This window comes from Delphinus delphis, chromosome 3 (assembly GCF_949987515.2).
Source record: "Delphinus delphis chromosome 3, mDelDel1.2, whole genome shotgun sequence".
NCBI classification, from domain to species: Eukaryota; Metazoa; Chordata; class Mammalia; order Artiodactyla; family Delphinidae; genus Delphinus; species Delphinus delphis.
This window is the reverse complement of record NC_082685.1, coordinates 4,214,769-4,231,892: the sequence shown is the minus strand read 5'-3', so window position 1 is coordinate 4,231,892 and position 17,124 is coordinate 4,214,769. Positions and strand designations below refer to the sequence as shown.

At 42.7% G+C, this 17,124-nt stretch overlaps 1 long non-coding RNA gene across 1 annotated transcript; it reads right to left on the bottom strand.

Annotated features, from left to right (window-relative positions):
- Positions 1–306: 306 nt before the first annotated feature.
- LOC132421731 (uncharacterized) lies at positions 307–16,260 on the bottom strand. Its single transcript, XR_009518765.1, has 3 exons — positions 16,211–16,260; positions 4,248–4,312; positions 307–363 (listed from the first exon to the last, which is right to left on the bottom strand). It is a non-coding gene; the product is annotated as an uncharacterized lncRNA (long non-coding RNA).
- Positions 16,261–17,124: the final 864 nt, after the last annotated feature.

Below are 17,124 nucleotides of genomic sequence, written 5' to 3'. Positions count from 1 at the left end.
AGGGGATATGGGTTTGATCCCTGGTTGGGGCACTAAGATTCCACATGCAGCGAGGCCCAAAAAAAAAAAAAAAAAGTCCTCTTTGTTTCCAAAGCATACCAAAATCATATGCCACTCCAAAAGCATACTAGTTGTGTAAATATTAACAAATTTTCCTTTTGCCAACAAACAGGCTCTTATTAGTGCTATTAATTCAGCCTGTTGGGTGGAAGAGATATAAGGCAAGGGACCATTTTCAAAGATAGACACTGGAGAAACAATGGCATAGCCAGCCTGGTACCTTCCTGAGGTCCTTGTAGACGTGAACCATCAGTGAGTAATATAAAATCAGCATTATCCATTGGGCTTTCTCGAAGGTCAATCCTAGGAGATAAAGGATTGTCAGTTAATAAAAATAGAGTTGCCAGGTAAGCCAGCAATCCCACTCGTGGGCATATATCTAGACAAAACTGTAATTCAAAAAGATACATGCACCCCTATGTTCATAGCAGCACTATTTACAATAGCCAAGGCATGGAAACAACCTAAATGTCTATCGACAGATGACTAGATAAAGAAGATATGGTATATATATATACAATGGAATATTACTCAGCCATAAAAAAGAATGAAATAATGCCATTTGCAGCAACATGGATGGCCCCAGAGATTATCATACTAAGTGAAGTAAGCCAGAAAGAGAAAGACAAATACCATACGATATCACTTATATGTGGAATCTAAAATATGACACAGGGAATTCCCTGGAGCTCCAGTGGTTAGGATTCCATGCTCTCACTGCTGAGGGCCCGGGTTCAATCCCTGGTCAGGGAACTAAGATCCCACAAGCCTCGTGGTGCAGCCAAAAATTAAAAAATAAAGTAAAATACAACACAAATGAACTTATCTACAAAACAGAAACAGACTCACAGACATAGAGAACAGACTTGTGGTTGCCAAGGGAAGGGGGTGGAGGTGGGAAGGTGTGGGAGTTTGGGGTTAGCAGATGCAAACTATTATATATAGGATGCATAAACAAGGTCCTACTGTCTAGCACAGGGAACTATATTCAATATCCTGTGATAAACCATAATGGAAGAGAATATGAAGAATATTCATATTTTGCTGTACAGCAGAAATTAACAACTCTACTTCAATAAAAATAATAATAATAATAAAATAGAGTAGCCAATTCACCATCTATGCCTTCTAAAAAGGCAGAGTTAAGTAGAGGATCATTTTGGTGGTTAGAGAATGAGTCAGGTGTCACGCCTGAATATTGTTTCGAAGTTTTCTCGAAGCCCTCATAGTAATCCGCGATTGATTCCTCTGGTCTTTGTCTACATTGCTGAATCTTTGCCCAGTCTAAGGCTTTGGGGAAAAGCCCTGGGATAAGTCTGAGTAGTTTACCAGCCAACTGCCTGCATTCAGCTCCAGTCTGCGGGCTACGTAGATGGAAATTCTCTGAGGGTGTCTTTCAGCTTGCTTTCTCTATCCACTCCTGTGCTTTACTTTCGGAAACTAACAGCTATATTAATTGATATAGATCTGCAAAGCTGGGCTCATAGGTTCGGATGGTTAACACAAACTTCTTAGCAAATCCCGGTGGATCTTGACTAGGTTTGGGAAATTCCTTAGCTAAAGCTCTAAGTTCTGCTCTGGTCCAAGGGTGTGCACCTAAGCACCAAGGACAGTTCATCTCTCCCTGTAACAGGTTTCTCCATAAAGGGAGCTGTGATTGCTTCTGATTTTCTGTCTTCCTTTGCTGGGAAAGGGGAAGCAGCAGGAGGCGAGGTTGATGGGGGTGGGGGGAGAGAGAGAGAGAGAGAGAGAGAGAGAGAGAGAGAGAGAGAGGGAGAGAGAGAGAGAGAGAGAGAGAGGGAGGGAGGGAGGGAGGGAGAGAGAGAGAGAGAGAGAGAGAGAGAGCGCGCCTTGGGATCAGGCAATTCAGATAAAAGAGGAAGAGACAGTTAAGGCTAGTGGCTTTTTAAATTCCAAGATACACCTCAGCTATCTGGGGCCAGTATCCTGGGCTTTCTCATCCTGAGTGTCCTCAGGGTGCATCATTGGAGGGTGGGGGGTGGCTGCAGAGGCTGACAGCTTGCTGGGGGACATCCTGTCTCCACCTTGAGTTCCCTCGGGGCTCCCCTTCAGGGGTGGCTGTCCTGTGATGGCTGCAACGTCCTTTGTTTACTGATAGGGAAGGCAGCATTTTAATTTTTTTTATTTTTATTTAGTTTTTGGCTGCCCCGCAGGGCTTTGGGATCTTAGTTCCCCGAAAAGGGACTGAACCCGGGCCCCCCAGCAGTGAAAGCACCGAGTCCTAACCACTGGACCACCAGGGAATTCCCGGCAAGTAGCATTTTTAATTCACAAAGAGTTCAAAACAAGACCTCCTGCCAACCCAGAAAGCCTCTCACAAATGTAGAAAAGAAAGAAAACATATAGAGTCATAGGTGTAGAAAACAAACTTATGGTTACCAGCGGGGAAAAGGGGGGAGGGATAAATTGGGAGATTGGGATTGACATACACACACTATTATACATAAAACAGATAACTAATAAGGACCTACTGTATAGCACAGGGAACTCTGCTCAATATTCTATAATGATCTATATGGAAAAAGAATCTAAAAAAGAGTAGATATATGTATAACTTATTCACTGTGCTGTACAGCAGAAACTAACACAGCATTGTGAATCAACTATACTCCAATAAAAATTTAAAAAAAAAACTTTTATTATTGACAGCACTAAGCCAAAATGTGAGGCACATGGCAGGCAATCCGCTAAGAGGTTGCAAAAACAGAAAAACATTTCGTCCCCTTTTGGAGCTAAATGGATGCAACTCATGAATACCTGTTCTCAAGATAAGCCATAACCAGTCCTCAGGTGAGAGACCCCGAGAGCATCGGTCACGCTTAGTTCAAATTCACTCCTCCTGGTAATTGGGTGACCGTCTGTGTTAGTTAACTGACTTTATTCAAAGGCAAAACCCACTTTTACCTTTAGGACAGGAGGGAGTTTTGCACAGAGGGGCACGAGCTCCCCTGACAACTGCATTTCAGGGAGAAGGCTCTCAGGTCCTCCCGAAAGACTCCCGGGTGGTAAAGCTCGCAAGAGCCTTATTTAGTTTTTAAAAAGGTTTATTTACATTTCAAAGGACAGAGAAAGAATTTACCCCACCACACGTTCTCTAAAGAAAATGCTCTACCAAAAGGAGAAGGGATAAATCTCTTTCCTTATTTTCAACAGGGAGAGTTAGGGCTGTTGTTCTCAATTTGATTTGCCCTTACATCTGTAAAAAACAAAAACAAAAACAAAACAATGGTTAAGTTTCAAGGGACCGGAATGAAAGATTTTAGAAGCTCTTCCAAACCAAGATTGGAATCAAAACTGGGAGGGACGGAGCCTGTGCTCCGCAACGGGAGAGGCCACAACAGTGAGAGGCCCGCGTACCGCAAAAAAAAAAAAAAAAAAAAAAAAAAAAAAAAAAAAAACTGGGATGGGGTGACCTAATATGGTGAAGAAAATATTGGAAAACTGGATATTGTTTCATGCTTAAAATCGCCTTTGAAATATTATGGAGAAGTACAATACGTGGCACTCAGAAAAGAATGCACTAAATGTTGTACGCTACGTTTAATCATTTTAAGTTAAAAAAATCGTGTTCAGATTGTGAATGAAAAATGTTGCCTGCCATATCAGCAGACAAAGGGTGCTGTGGCCATAAAGCCATCAGCCACTACCAGCCCTACCCCGCCGCCCCCAAGCCCCAACAGTGAGCCAGGAGGGAACTCAGGATGGAGACAAAGGGGCTGCTGCCCGCCAAGTCCTCGGCCACTGCAGCCACCCCCCAAAACGGTGCACCCTGGGGGCGGGGGGGTGGGGACTCAGGATTAGAAAGAACAAGATAATGGTCCTAGACAGTCAAGGTGCACAGCAAAGGAATGATGTCAATGAGCCCAGACTCCTGCATCTTCACATACCCAGAAAAGTGCTAAATTCATTAACTTGAGATGTCTGGATTTCTTTTTTTTTTTTTTTCCTTTTAATTTGTTTTTTTGTATTTTGCCCACACCGAGTGGCATGCGGGATGCTTCCCGGACCAGGGATCGAACCCAGGCCTTTGCAGTGAAAAGTCCAAATCCTAACCACTAGGCCACCAGGGAACTCCCTGGTTTTCTTTAATTAACAGTAATCTTTTTGCTGTTCCAACTATTTGGGTTTTGTTGCAAAACTTCTCTGTACCCTGGTTCCTCCCTTACCTCTTTGGAGCGGTCCCTCAGAGTGATCTGAGAAGCTGTCTTCTGGGCTTGAGTCCTCAGAACATCTGCCAAATAAAACATAATTCTCAACATTTAGGTTGTGCTTTTTTTTTTCACTTGCTAAGCTTGAGGAATAAATAATAAATGGGCACCATAGACTGGGCACCCACACTTATGAACAGACTGAGGCAACTCCTGGTCTTTTGAGGGTGCCCCACCCTGACTGCTACTCCCCCAGACCCCAGCGGTCACCACCACCCTGAATTTTGTGGTAATTCTTCATAACTTGTATCATCTATTATTTATTACTAAGTAGGATTGGGTGTAATTCTGCCGCCTTTGAAATTTCAGAAACTATTCCTGGAATTATCCTGAAAAGCCTTTCCTGTGGTGTGTATGTGTCTATGTGTTCTTATCAGGCTCTGTTCAACCGAGTCTGTGCAGTTTCTTTTCTTTTTTAAAAAATTAATTAATTAATTAATTAATTTTATTTTTGGCTGCATTGGGTCTTCGTAGCTGCGCCCGGGCTTTCTCTAGTTGCGGCAAGCGGGGGGCTACTCTTCCTTGTGGTGCACAGGCTTCTCATTGCGGTGGCTTCTCTTGTTGCGGAGCACGGGTTGTAGACGCACGGGCTTCAGTAGTTGTGGCGCACAGGCTTAGCTGCTCCGCGGCATGTGGGATCTTCCCGGACCAGGGCTCGAACCCGTGTCCCCTGCATTGGCAGGCAGAGTCTCAACCACCACGCCACCAGGGAAGTCCCTGTGTACAGTTTCTTAAGCTCACTTAGTGTTTCCCTCGGAGAAAACTGCACCCAAACAAATGTGAAGTTCATGTTATGCTCAATTCACTCCCTTATATGGAAGTCATCTTGTAAGCCATCTGTGCTCAAAACGCAGGTGTTCAGGCAGCCCTGACAGTGCCTGTCCTGGACTAAGAATGTTGCCTGCCCCATCAATAAACAAAGGATGTTGGGCCTGGCCAACCAGCAGCCCCTGCAGCCGCCCTCAGCGGTGCACTCTGGGGCGATTCAGGATGGAGAAAAGCAGGATACTGGCCCTAGATGGTTAAGGTGCATAGGAAAGGAATTATTTCAATCAGCCCAGACTAAAACAGAATAGAGGGGCTTGCCTGGTGGTCCAGTGGGTAAGACTCCCCACTCCCAAGGCAGGGGGCCCCGGTTCGATCCCTGGTCGGGGAACTAGATCCCGCGTGCCACAACTAAGAGTTCGCATGCCGCAGTGAAGACCCAGCACAGCCAAAACTAAAACACGCACACACACACACACACACGCGCACACGCACACACACACACACACACAAAACAAGTACAGTATTGCAAAACTAGCATAGCGTCTTAAAAGAAAAAAGAATAAAATAACAGGGACCTACTCTATAGCACAGGAACTATGCTAAATATCTTGTAATAACCTATAATGGAAAAGAATCTGAAAAAGAATATAGATATATATGTATAATTGTATCACTTTGCTGTACACCTGAAACTAACACAACACTGTAAATCAGCTATACTTAAATTAATAAAGTTCAAAAAATAAAAATAAGCCCAGACTCCGCATCTTCCCTTACCTAGAAAAGTGCTAAATTCACTAACTTAAAAGATGTCTGGTTTCCTTTAATTAGCTGTTCTGACTACCTGGGGATTTTTTTGTTTTGCAAAAACTCATATGGGACTTCCCTGGTGGTCCAGTGGTTAAGACTCCGCCCTCCCAATGCAGGGGGCCAGGGTTCCATCCCTGGTTGGGGAACTAGATCCCACATGCATGCCACAATTAAGAGTGCCTGCCACAACTAAGGAGCCCGTCTGGTGCAACTAAGACCCAGCACAACCAGATAAATAAACTACATAAAATTAAAAAAAAAACAAAACTCATATATATTCTGGCCCCTCCGTTATCTCTTTGGAGCAGTCCCTTAGACCTATCTGAAAGGCGTAATTCTCAACTTTTAGGTTGTGCATTCCTTCTCAATTGACAGTGCATATTTACTATTTATATCTAAGTCAAAATTGAAGGCAATGTTCACATCCCTAAATACTTCCAATTAGTTTTCCCCAACAAACTAATACATCTAGTAATCAAGACAGTGTTGTATTGCCATAAAGACAGTTGAATTGGGCTTCCCTGGTGGCGCAGTGGTTGGGAAGCCGCCTGCCAATGCAGAGGACATGGGTTCGAGCCCTGATCCAGGAAGATCCCACATGCGTGGAACAACTAAGCCCATGCGCCACAGCTACTGAGCCTGTGCTCTAGAGCCTGCAAGCCACAACTACTGAGCCCGCGTCCCACAACTACTGAAGCCCGCGCATCTAGAGCCCGTGCTCTGCAACAAGAGAAGCCACCGAAATGGGAAGACCACACACCGCAACAAGGAGTAGCCCCCGCTCGCTGCAACTAGAGAAAGTCCAAGCACAGCAACGAAGACCCAATGCAGCCAAAAATAAATAAGTTTATTTAAAATTTTTTTTTAAAAGATAGTTGAATTGATGGATGAAATGGAATTTAAAAATCCAGTGGTAGACCCTACATATATGTTCAATTAATTTTGCCAAAAGGCAATACAAGGTAGAAATTGTTCTGCAACACCTGGAAATCTATATATAAATAAATTCTAATCCCAATTTCACACTATAAACAAAAATTATTTTGAGATGAATTATAGATCAAAATGTAAGTGCTAAAGTACAAAGCTTTTTATTTATTGAAGTATAGTTGGTTTACAATGTTGTGATAGTTTCTGGTGCACAGCAAAGTGATTCAGTTATACATGTATCTGTCTATCTATCTATACATGTATATATTCTTTTTCAGATTCTTTTCCATTATAGAGTATTACAAGATATTAAATATAGTTCCCTGTGCTATACAGTAGGACTTTGTTTATTTTATATATAGTAGTATCTGTTAATCCCAAACTCCTAATTAATCTCTCCCCACCTTCCCCTCTGATAACCATGTTTGTTTTCTATGTCTGTGAGTCTGTTTCTGTTTTGTAAATAAGTTCATTTCTGGCTTACTTAGTATGATCATCTCTAGGTCCATCCATGTTGCTGCAAATGGCATTATTTCATTTTTTTATGGCTGAGTAGTATTCCAGTGTGTGTGTGTGTACCACATCTTCTTTATCCATTCATCTGTTGATGGACACGTAGGTTGCTTCCATGTCTTGGCTACTGTAAATAGTGCTGCTATAATGTAAATAGTGCTGCTATGAACATAGGGGTACATGTATCTTTTTATTTTAATACATCTTTACTGGAGTATAATTGCTTCACAATACTGTGTTAGTTTCTGTTGCACAACAAAGCAAATCAGCCATATGCATACACATGTCCCCATATCCCCTCCCTCTTGAGCCTCCCTGCCATCCTCCCTATCCCACCCCTCTAGATCATCGCAAAGCACAGAGCCGATCTCCCTGTGCTATGCTGCTGCTTCCCACTAGCTATTTTACATTCAGTAGTGTACATATGTCGATGCTACTCTCACTTCGCCCCAGCTTTGCCCTCCCACCCCATGTCCTCAAGTCCATTCTCTATGTCTACCTCTTTATTCCTGCCGTGCCACTAGGTACATCAGTACCAATTTTTTTCCCCTAGATTCCATATATATGCGTTAGCATATGGTATTTGTTTTTCTCTTTCTGACTTACTTCACTCTGTATGACAGACTCTAGGTCCATCCACCTCACTACAAATGACTAAATTTCTTTTCTTTTTATGGCTAAGTAATATTCCATTGTATATATGTGCCACATCTTCTTTATCCATGCATCTGTTGATGGACATTTAGGTTGGTTCCATGTCCTGGCTATTGTAAATAGTGCTGCAATGAACATTGTGGTACATGCCTCTTTCTGAATTATGGTTTTCTCAGGGTATATGCCCAGTAGTGGGATTGCTGGGTCACATGGTAGTTCTATTTTTAGTTTTTTAAGGAACCTCCATACTGTTCTCCATAGTGGCTGTATCAATTTACATTCCCATCAACAGTGCAAGAGGGTTCCCTTCTCACCACATCCTTTCCAGCATTTACTATTTCGAGATTTTTGGATAATGGTCATTCTGACCAGTGTGAGGTGATAACTCCTCGCAGTTTTGATTTGCATTTCTCTAGTAATAAGTGATGTTGAGCACCTTTTCATGTGCCTCTTGGCCATTTGTACATCTTCCTTGGTGAAATGTCTTAGGTCTTCCGGCTTTTTTTTTTTTTTTTTTTTTGCGGTACGTGGGCCTCTCACTGTTGTGGCCTCTCCCGTTGCAGAGCACAGGCTCCGGACACACAGGCTCAGCGGCCATGGCTCACGGGACCAGCCGTTCTGCGACATGTGGGATCCTCCTGGGCTGGGGAACGAACCCGTGTCCCCCGCATCGGCAGGCGGACTCTCAACCACTGTGCCACCAGGGAAGCCCCCACCAATTTTTTAACTGGATTGTTTGTTTTTTTGATATTGAGCTCCATGAGCTGTTTGTATATTTTGGAAATTAATCCTTTGTCTGTTATTTCATTTGCAAATATTTTCTCCCATTCTGAGGGTTGTCTTTTTGTCTTGTTTATGGTTTCCTTTGCTGTGCAAAAGGTTTTAAGTCCCATTTGTTTATTTTTGTTTTTATTTCCATTGCTTTAGGAGGTGGGTCAAAAAAGATCTTGCTGTGGTTTATGTCAAAGAGTGTTTTTCCAATATTTTCCTCTAAGAGTTTTATAGTGTCTGGTCTTACATTTAAGTCTTCAATCCATTTGGAGTTTATTTTTGTGTATGGTGTTAGGTAGTGTTCTAATTTCATTCTTTTACATGTAGCTGTCCAGTTTCCCCAGCACCACTTATTGAAGAGGCTGTCTTTTCTCCATTGTATATTCTTGCCTCCTTTGTCATAAATTAGGTGCCCATATGTGCGTGGGTTTATCTCTGGCATTCTATGCTGTACCATTGATCTATATTTCTGTTTTTGTGCCAGTACCATACTGTCTTAATTACTGTAGCCTTGTGGTATAGTTTGAAGTCAGGGAGCCTGATTCCTCCAACTCCATTTTTCTTTCTCAAGATTGCTTTGGCTATTCAGGGTCTTTTGTGTTTCCATACGAATTGTAAGATTTTTGTTCTAATTGTGTGAAGAATGCCATCGGTAGTTTGATAGGGATTGCACTGAATCTGTAGATTGCTTTGGGTACTATAGTCATTTTCACAATATTGATTCTTCCAATCCAAGAACATGGTATATTTCCCCATTTGTTTATGTCATCTTTGATTTCCTTCATCAGTGTATTATAGTTTTCTGAGTATGAGTCTTTCACCTCCTTAGGCAGGTTTATTCCTAGGTATTTTATTCTTTCTCTTGCGATGGTAAATGGGAGTGTTTCCTTAATTTCTCTTCCTGATTTTTCATTGTTGGTGTATAGGAATGCCAGAGATTTCTGTGCATTAATTTTGTATCCTGCAACCTTACCTTACCAAATTCATTGATTAGTTCTAGTAGTTTTCTGGTGGCATCTTTATGATTTTCTATGTACACTATCATGTCATCAGCAAACAGTGACAGTTTTTTTTTTTTTTTTGCTGTATGCGGGCCTCTCACTGTTGTGGCCTCTCCCGTTGCGGAGCACAGGCTCTGGACGCGCAGGCTCAGCGGCCATGGCTCACGGGCCCAGCCGCTCCGCCGCATGTGGGATCTTCCTGGACCAGGGCACAAACCCGTGTCCCCTGCATCGGCAGGCAGACTCTCAACCACTGTGCCACCAGGGAAGCCCAACAGTGACAGTTTTACTTCTTCTTTTCCAATTTGTATTCCTTTTATTTCTTTTTCTTCTCTGATTGCTGTGGCTAGGACTTCCAAAACTATGTTGAATAAGAGTGGCAAGAGTGGATATCCTTGTCTTGTTCCTGATCTTAGTGGAAATGCTTTCAGTTTCTCATCATTGAGTATGATGCTTGCTGTGGGTTTATCATATATGGCCTTTATTATGTTGAGGTAGGTTCCCTCTATGCCCATTTTCTGGAGAGTTTTTATCATAAATGGTGCTGAATTTTGTCAAAAGGTTTTTCTGCATCTATTGAAATGATCATATGGTTTTTATTCCTTAATTTGTTAATGTGATGTATCACATTGATTGATTTCCATATATTGAAGAATCCTTGCATCCCTGGGATAAACCCCAGTTGATCATGGTGTATGATCCTTTTGATGTGCTGTTGGATTCTGTTTGCTAGTATTTTGTTCAGCATTTTTGCATCTATGTTCATCAGTGATACTGGTCTATAATTTTCTTTTTTTGTGATATCTTTTTTTGGTTTTGGTATCAGGGTGATGGTGGCTTCGTACAATGAATTTGAGAGTGTTTCTCCCTCTCCAAGTTTTTGGAAGAGTTTGAGAAGGATTGGCCTTAGCTCCTCTCTAAATGTTTGATAGAATTTGCCTGTGAAGCCATCTGGCCCTGGACTTTTGTTTGTTGGAAGATTTGTAATTATGGTTTCAATTTCATTACTTGTGATAGGTCTGTTTATATTTTCTAATTCTTCCTGGTTCAGTCTTGGAAAATTGTACATTTCCAAGAATTTGTCCATTTCTTCATGGTTGTCCATTTTATTGGTATATAGTTGTTTGTAATAGTCTTATAATCCTTTGTATTTCTGCAGTGTCAGTTGTGATTTCTCCTTTTTCATTTCTGATTTTATTGATTTGTGTCCTCTCCCTTTTTTTCTTGATGAGTCTAGCTAAGGTTTATCAATTTTGTTTTTCTCAAAGAACCAGCTTTTAGTTTTATTGACCTTTGCTATTGTTTTCTTCGTTTCTATTTCATTTATTTCTGCTCTGATCTTTATGATTGCTTTCCTTCTACTGACTTTGGGTTTTCTTTGTTCTTCTTTCTCTAGTTGTTTTAAGTGTAGGGTTAGATTGTTTGAGATTTTTCTTCTTTCTTGAGGTGAGACTGAATTGCTATAAACTTCCATCTTAGAACTGCTTTTGCTGCATTCCTGTAATTGATTTCCAGTCTCATAGTGTTGTGGTCAGAAAAGATCTTGACATGATTTCAATTTTCTTAAATTTTCCGAGGCTTGATTTGTGACCCAAGATGTGATCTATCCTGGAGAATGTTCTGTGTGCCCTTGAGAAGAAAGTGTATTCTGCCACTTTTGGGTGGAATGTTCTATAAATATCAATTAGACCTATCTGGTCTATTGTGTCATTTAAAGCTTGTGATTCCTTGTTTATTTTCCGTTTGGATGATCTGTCCATTTGTGTAAGTGGGGTGTTAAAGTCCCCTACTATTAATGTGTTACTGTCGATTTCTCCTTTCATGGTTGTTAGCATTTGCCTTATGTATTGAGGGGCTCCTATATTGGGTGCATAAACATTTATAGTTCTTATATCTTCTTCTTGGATTGATCCTTTGATAATTATGTAGTGTCCCTCCTTATCTCTTGTAACAGTCTTTATTTTAAAGTCTACTTTATCTGATATGAGTATTGCTACTCTAGCTTTCTTTTGATTTCCATTTGCATGGAATATCTTTTTCCATCCCTTCACTTTCAGTCTGTATGTGTCCCTAGGTCTGAAGTGGGTCTCTTGTAGACAGCATATATATATATATATAGGTCTTGTTTTGTATCCATTCAGCCAGTCTATATTTTTTGTTTGGGGCATTTAATCCATTTACATTCAAGGTTATTATCAATATGTATGTTTCTATTACCAGTTTCTTAATTCTTTTGGGTTTGTTTGTTTAATTTATTTATGTATCTTTGGCTGCACTGGGTCTTCTTTGTTGTGTGCGGGCTTTCTCTAGTTGCAGCAACTTCTTCATCATGGTACACGGGCTTCTCATTGTGGTGGCTTCTCTTGTTGCAGAGCATGGGCTCTAGGCATGCGGACTTTAGTTGTTGTTGTGCACAGGCTCAGTAGTTATGGCACACAGGCTTAGTTGCTCCATGGCATGTGGGATCTTCCCAGACCAGGGCTCAAACCTGTGTCCCCTACATTGGCAGGCAGATTCTTAACCATTGCGCCACCAAGGAAGTCCATTTGGGTGTGTTTTTGTGGGTCTTTTTCTTCTCTTGTGTTTCCTGCTTAGAGAAGTTTCTTTAGCATTTGTTGTAAAGCTGGTTTGGTGGTGCTGAATTCTCTTGGCTTTTGCTTGTCTGAAAAGCTTTTGATTTCCCCATCGAATCTGAATGAGTTCCTTGCTGGGTAGAGTAATCTTGGTTGTAGGTTTTTCTCTTTCATCACTTTAAGTTTATCCTGCCACTCCCTTCTGGCCTGCAGAGTTTCTGCTGAAAAATCAGTTGATAATGTTATGGGGATTCCATTGTATGTTATTTTTTGTTTTTCCCTTGCTGCTTTGAATACTTTTCCTTTGAATTTAATTTTTGTTAGTTTCATTAATATGTGCCTTGGTGTGTTTTTCCTAGGGTTTATCCTGTATGGGACTCTGTGCTTCCTGGACTTGGGTGACTATTTCCTTTCCCATGTTAAGGAGTGTATATATACATTCTTTTTCCTACTCTTTTCTATTATGGTTTATCACAGGACATTGTTACTGCTGTACATTGAATACAGTTCCCTGTGCTGTATAGTAAGACCTGTTGTTTATCCATTCTATGTATTATAGTCTGCATCTGCTAATCCCAAACTCCCAGTCCAGCCCTTCCCCATCCCCTCTCCCGCTTGGCAACCACAGGTCTGTTCTCTATGTCTGCGAGTCTGTTTCTGGTTTGTAGGTAAGTACATCTGTGTCCTGTTTTAGATTCAACATATGAGTGACATCATTGGGTATTTGTCTTTCTCTTTCAGACTTACTTCACTTAGTATGAGAATCTCTAGGTCCATCCATGTTGCTGCAAATGGCATTATTTCATTCTTTTTTATGGTCAAGTAGTATTCTATTGTATATGTGTACCACATCTTTATCTGCTCATCTGTCAATGGAAGATGCAGTAATAGTACAGAGACCTCTCGTGTGCTTTTTCCCCAGCTTCCCCCAGCGGTAACATCTTATGTAACTGCAGTGTGGTGTCAAAACCAGGAGACTGGCTTTGGTACAATACAAAGGCCTTATTCAGATTTCGCCATTTTCTCATGCACACATTTGTGTGTGTGTGTGTGTGTGTGTGTGTGTGTATTTACATGTGTGTGGAGTCCTGTGCCATTTTACCATGTGAGTAGGTTCTTGCACCTGCCAACAAAATCAGGTCACACTGCTGTTTTTTGTTTGTTTTTAATTTTTATTTATTTGGTTGCATTGGGTCTTCGTTGCTGCGTGTAGGCTTTCTCTAGTTGCGGTGAGTGGGGTCTCCTCTTTGTTGTGGTTCGTGGGCTTTTCATTGCATTGGCTTCTCTTCTTGCGGAGCTTGGGCTTTAGGCGTGCGGGCTTCAGTAGTTGTGGCTCGTGGGCTCTAGAGCACAGGCTCAGTAGTTGTGGTGCATGGGCTTAGTTGCTCCATGGCATGTGGGATCTTCCCAGACCAGGGCTCGAACCCATGTCCCCTGCATTGGCAGGTGGATTCTTTTTTTTTTTTTTTTGCGGTACGCGGGCCTCTCACCGCTGTGGCCTTTCCCGTTGTGGAGCACAGGCTCCAGATGCACAGGCTCAGCGGCCATGGCTCATGGGCCCAGCCACTCCATGGCACGTGGGATCTTCCCGGACCAGGGCACGAACCCGTGTCCCCTGCATCGGCAGGCGGACTCTCAACCACTGCGCCACCAGGGAAGCCCCAGCAGGTGGATTCTTAACCACTGTGCAACCAGGGGAGTCCCCACACTGCTGTTTGTCACTACATAGATCCCTCTTTTAAAAAAAAAAAATTATTTATTTATCTATTTCGGCTGAGCCAGGTCTTCATTGAGGCACGTGGGATCTTCATTGCAGCATGTGTACTCTTAGTTGTGGCATGCGGACTTCTTCACCGTGGCATGTGAACTCTTAGTTGCAGCATGCATGCGGGATCTAGTTCTCCAACCAGGGATCAAACCCGGGCCCCCTGCATTGGGAGCCTGATGTCTTACCCACTGGACCACCAGGGAAGTCCCTATAGATACGTTGTTTTTTTTTTTTGGAGATGTTGGGGGTAGGAGTTTATTAATTAATTAATTTATTTTTGCTGTGTTGCGTCTTCGTTTCTGTGCGAGGGCTTTCTCTAGTTGTGGCAAGCGGGGGCCACTCTTCATCGCGGTGAGCGGGCCTCTCACTGTTGCGGCCTCTCTTGTTGCGGAGCACAGGCTCCAGACGCACAGGCTCAGTAGTTGTGGCTCATGGGCCTAGTTGCTCCGTGGCATGTGGGATCCTCCCAGACCAGGGCTCAAACCCGTGCCCCCTGCATTAACAGGCAGATTCTCAACCACTGTGCCATCAGGGAAGCCCTATAGATCCCTCTTGAAGCCATTGTTTTAAGGATGCTTACAATCCCTGATGCGTCCAATATGTTGTTACTTTAACGTTAACTCTCCATGTGGGTTCGTTATGATTGTGTATTTTCTAATTGTTGGTTTAATAGTTTTATGTAAGTTCATTAGATCAAGCTATGAGAAAACCTGAAAAACAACTGTGTAAACTAATTTTTAACTGCTGGAACTTCCTCTTACTCAGAGAGTTGTGCCTAAATCTCCTTTTTTTTTTTTTTTGCGGTACGCGGGCTTCTCACTGTTGTGGCCTCTCCCGTTGCAGAGCACAGGCTCCAGATGCACATGCTCAGCGGCCATGGCTCACGGGCCCAGCCGCTCCACGGCATGTGGGATCTTCCCGGACCAGGGCACGAACCCATGTCCCCTGCATTGGCAGGCAGACTCTCAACCACTGTGCCACGAGGGAAGCCCTAAATCTCCCATTTTGACTGTGAATTTTGCAGTTTCTCCTTTAATTTAATTTAATTTAATTCCTTTAATTCTTTTTTTCCTTACAGTATTTTGAGGCCAAGTTATTAGGTGCATACAGGTTTAGAAATTTTATAGAGCTCCCCAGACCCTTATCTGCAATTCCAAAATCCACAAGTCTTTGAATGTGTAATTTTGGCAACTCATTTTGCAGTAATGTAAGATCATTTCTGCATTAATTTTTGGGAAAATCTGACCTCAACTTTTGTACAGCACTTTGTAGTATTATTTATCCCACTTAGGATGACTCTTTCTACATTTCACTGTAGAATTATTAATATGTTTTGTGTGGGCTGAAGGCTCTGAGCACTGGGCATCCTTGCAGGGCCTCCCCCTGGTGAGTTCTCACACGCTTCCAGAAGGATGACGGACTTCCCAAGTTTCCTGCCGGTGCTTGTGCCACATCTGGGCTCCTCCTGGAGGCTCTTCTGCCCCATAGGGCCTTCCCCAGCACGAGCCCGGCTGTGATCACAGACGCAGAGTCTCTGGTTCTGGGCGAGTGTGAGCAAGTGTGAGAGGTGCCTGGGTCCTGAGTAAGTGTGTGTGAAGCGAGGAGGGTGAATGCATTGCCAGAGACTCCATCACATTTGTGGCTCTCCTGAGGCAGATTACAGGAAGTCAGTTTTGGATCCCTGTTTAATTCTGAATTCTCCTTCAAACACTCACTCCAACTGAGGAACGTCTGTGGAAATGTTTACTTCTGGGAATGTTCCAGAAAAAAAACTTTTGAGTTAGGTTTAGGGTGGGGCCAGCAAACTCTGGCCTGCCGGCCAAATCCAACCCCATGTAAATAAAGGGTTACTGGGAGGGAAAAAGGGGGTTATTGGAACACGGACACGTTCCTTCCTTTATTGCCTGAGGTGCTGTCATAGAAAACCCACGGACCTCAAAACCAAAAACATTTGCCAACTGGCTTTAGGCAGAAAAAGTTTGCATTAGTTTTCTCCTGATTCATACTTTTCAAAGACTTTCCCCAGAGATACAATTTGTCTTGAATAAAAGTCATTTGCCTCACATTTCTCTCCTGACCCCAACTGACTTTACTGAGAGCAAAGGACCAGGATCTATCCCTTCTGAATCTTACCATTTTTATGCCCTCAAATGTGTTTTCTCCAAAAATATCCTGTTTAGAAGTTGACTCCTTGGTTGTAAGCTGAGTCCTCCAGTCTACAATAAAATGGACAAAAAAATTACTAAAGTCTTAGAAAAAGAGAGTGACACTGAACAATAGAAAGAAAAAAAAACAATTAAAAATGGACAAAGGGGCTTCCCTGGTGGCGCAGTGGTTGAGAGTCTGCCTGCCGATGCAGGGGACATAGGTTCGTGCCCTGGTCCGGGAAGATCCCACATGCTGTGGAGCGGCTAGGTCCCTGAGCTATGGCTGCTGAGCCTGCGCATCCGGAGCCTGTGCTCCGCAACGGGAGAGGCCACAACAGTGAGAGGCCTGCGTACCGCAAAAAAAAAAAAAAAAAAATGGACAAAGGATTTTAATACACATTTCTCCAAATAAGACATATAAATGGCCAATAAGCAGATGAAAAGATGTTCAACATCACTACTCAATAGGGAAATGTAAATCAAAACGACAATGAGATACCACTTCACACATAGTAGGATCAAGAAGACTCATACAGGGACTTTCCTGGTGGCTCAGTGGTTAGGAATCTGCCTGCCAATGCAGGGGACACAGGTTTGATCCCTGGTCCAGGAAGATCCCACATGCCGCGGAGCAACTAAGGCTGTGTGCCAAAACTACTGAGCCTGTGCTCTAGAGCCCACGAGCCGCAATTACTGAAGCCCATGCGCCTAGAGCCTGTGCTCAGCAACAACAGAAGCCACCTCAATAAGAAGCCCGAACACCGCAACAAAGAGTAGCCCCCGCTCGCTGCAACCAGAGAAAGCCCACATGCAGCAACAAAGACCCAATGCAGCCAAAACTAAATAAATTAATTAATTTATTAAAAAAAAAAAGAAGACTCATACAGGGGACTTCCCTGG